The sequence below is a fragment of the Heterocephalus glaber genome, unplaced genomic scaffold, assembly GCF_053883595.1.
Source record: "Heterocephalus glaber isolate CG9 unplaced genomic scaffold, H.glaber_assembly_v1.0 deba00001457, whole genome shotgun sequence".
NCBI lineage: Eukaryota > Metazoa > Chordata > Mammalia > Rodentia > Bathyergidae > Heterocephalus > Heterocephalus glaber.
Window position 1 is genome coordinate 25476030 of NW_028258305.1, and position 3136 is coordinate 25479165.

General features: G+C 58.0%; 1 long non-coding RNA gene across 1 annotated transcript; it reads left to right on the plus strand.

Moving 5' to 3' along the window:
• LOC147826997 (uncharacterized) lies at positions 1-2429 on the plus strand. Its single transcript, XR_015453051.1, has 3 exons — positions 1-56; positions 603-708; positions 1318-2429. It is a non-coding gene; the product is annotated as an uncharacterized LOC147826997 (long non-coding RNA).
• Positions 2430-3136: the final 707 nt, after the last annotated feature.

A 3136-nucleotide genomic window follows, 5' to 3' on the forward strand; every position in this document is an offset into this window, starting at 1 on the left:
GGAGTTAGTATGGCCGGGAGAGCTGGGAGGGCTGTTCCAATGGCAGAGACAAGAAGGTACTGTACCTGACCTAATGTGCGCCTGGCTATGGTTAAAGGAGGTACCGGGAGGAGAAGCCAGAGGCCAGTGGGGAGAGTCCCAGGGTCCAGGACTGGCCTAAGGTGTCTGGCTCTGGGATCTGTGGTTCATACTTGCAGGTCTGGCCTCTCCAGAACCTTGCAGCCAGGCTCCCAGGTGAGTGGAGCTGAGGTCAGGGCTCCACCTCCCGGCTGCCAGGTGGGGGTGGGGCCTGATTCTCACAGCGCAGCAGACATAGCCCTAAAGCTGGGCCTGGGAAAGACGGCCCTGCCCCTGAGGAGGCTAGGCCACCGTGCATCCTCGGGCCCAGGGAGAGCAGGAGCTCCTGGGAGGGTGTGCCCACATGGTCCGAGAGAGGCTATTTGCAAACAGGAAAGGCCCTTCCTGGGTGACCTCCTTGGTGGGGTGTGAGGGGAGAAACTTCTCTTCGGAGCTCTGCAGGGTGAGGTTGGGGCAAAGGGGAACCCAGCTTCTGCTTCTCCAGCCCCAGGACAGCCACATCTCCTTCCACTGTTCCCAGCCAGGGTCCGGAGGAGAAGAAGAAGGAGGAGGAGGAAAAGGTGGACACGGAGACCCAAGAGTGTGACCCAGCCTTCGTGGTGTAGTGGCAAGCATAGCTGCCTTCCAAAAGTGTGACCCTCCCCCTCCCCACAGGGCCCAGGCTCAGACCCGCCCCCCTCATCAGATTAGGGGCTCCTTCTGGGAACAGAAGCCAGGTCTCCTGAGTCAGGTGGACCTTCCTCTTGGGTCAGCGAGCCTCCATAGGGAGGAGGGGAGAGGAAAAAGGGCTCGTGGCTGGAGAGGAAAGCAGAGCTGGATGCATAATTTCCAGATTCCTGTGCAAAATGAAAAATCAGGCCCCCTTGCTAAAAATTTTTTAATTTCAAGAGAAGGGCTGGGGTGGTCCTCAGTGGTGCAGTGCTTGCTAGTACATGCAAGGCCCTGGGTGCCATCCCCAGCACGGTAAAACATGAACAAATAGATAAACAAATAAAAATAAATAAATTTCAGGATACCGTCCATAGAACATCAAAGCAACCCATCTAAGCCTGGGTTCCTGTGAGCCTACACAGGTGGAATCCACAGAGTTGGCCTGCGGGAGGGGGCTCGTGTTCCACTGGAGCAAGGACCAGAGGGACAGAGTGGAAGCAGCCCTGCTGGACTATCAACCAGGGAAGGCTGAGGCTGATACCAGGTCCAGAGGATCCTGGATACTTGAATTTGAACTTGATGTTACAGGTGGAGACTGAAGATTCCTGAGCTGCAGGGAAGCAGGAGAGGCTGGGCCAGGGTGGCAGTGATGTCAGACCTCAGGGGGCCATGAAAGTCATCAGCTCCCCACTTGCAGAAGAGAGAGGGCAGAGACTTGCACAAGTCACCCACCAAGGGATGTAGGACCAGGCTGGAGCCCCGGCTGCCTCCAATCCTGTCTTGGGTTCTGTGGGGAATAAGTCAAGAATCCATGTGCGGCTCGAGAAGGCAGCTAGCATTGGGCCTCCACTTCTGTGTTACCTAAAGAGTGGGACCCCAACACCCTGGGTCCCAGGATCCTGCCTCAGGGTCTCTGTGTCCCCCTCTTTTGGGGTCCACCCTCTGTCATCTCGACTGCCTTTCCTACTGAGCCCTGGGAGCTGTAGATCATCAAACCCTTGGCCTTGGGAAACCCCTAAGACTGACCCGGCTGTGGCCTGCAGTCGAAGGTGCACAGAGCAGGGCTCCATGCCACTGGAAGGCAGCCACAGCCCACGAGGCTCCTCCAGCCCAGGCCCCAGGACCCCCCAGCCAGCTCCCCACAACAGACTCGATGCCCTGTCCCCTTCCCACTCCCCCTGCACTGCAGGCCCAGTTCCTGCATTCCTGCAACCCACGCAAAGCAACCCAGGGAAGGCAACCCAGGCAAGGCAACCCAGGCAAGGCATGTGGAGACCTCACTGGGGCCTGCCCATCCCCTGGGGCCTACCGATCCGATCCGTTACTTCTCAGTGCTCTGTGGGGAATGCGGAGCTTCAGAAGCAGCCCATGCAAACGTATGCAAAAAAGGTGCAAATATAAAAAGAGTATTTTCAATTAAAATCAGTGTGAACCTTGGCTATTGTCCCTCTCTTTGTCTGAGGGGGAGTGAACCCAAGGGCACTCTCTCATTGAGCTAGATCCCCAGCCCCTGCACCTTATTTTTTGGAAAGAAGGTCTTGCTAAGCTACCCAGCCTGGCTGTGCATTTGTGATCTGCCTTCCTCAGCCTCCCACAATGCTGGGATTATCACGCATGTGCTCAGCTCTGTTGCTTGCCTCTTCTCCATTCTGCCTGAGTCACCTGAATTTGAGAGTTTGCTTGAGTTGGGAGGACAGTGAGAGAGCCCTGTCTTCCTGTGGGGAATCCGGGTGGCCGTGTGGGTTGGGGCAGAGAGGGGGCACTGCTTAGGGCTCAGAAGGACATGTGTTGTGGGTTCCTGAGTACCCCCTGGAAACCCTGGGGACACTGTAAGGGAGGAGGGGAGTCAGGCTCCAGGGGCAGTGGTCCGAGGAGGGCTCCTCAGGCAGAGGGGAGCAAGTTGAGGCTGCCAAGGGTGAAAGGGGGGCTCAGCTCTGGGTCTGAGACAGAAGCCACGGCCCCAAAGGAGACCTCCTCAGTGTTGGCTGGAAGCCCCCAACAGTGCCAGCTGGGGGCCACCACTGTTCTGAGGAACTCGGGGAGCCACCTGGCCATCGAGGCACTTGAGCTCCTGGGGCATGGTCTCTTCATCTGTAAACACCAGTGACAGGTGAGGAAACCACTGCGCTGTGCGGATTCTCCCCTCCTGCTCTGCTAAGATGATTTACAACCTGCACAGAGGAGGGGAGCTCTGCGTCCGTCTGCTGTCCCTGCAGGAAGGGCTGCAAAGGTCTGAAGGCCGGAGCCCCTCAGGGAAAGTTAGCGCCCACCCCAGGGCCCTGGGCCTGCGCTTGGAGACCTCTCGGGCACCATGCTCCGTGGGCAGGAGCTGACACCACCTGTCCCACAGGGGAGGCTACAGGGGCCGGTTCCAATGCAGGTGACAGGAAGTTGAAGGTGGAAAAAG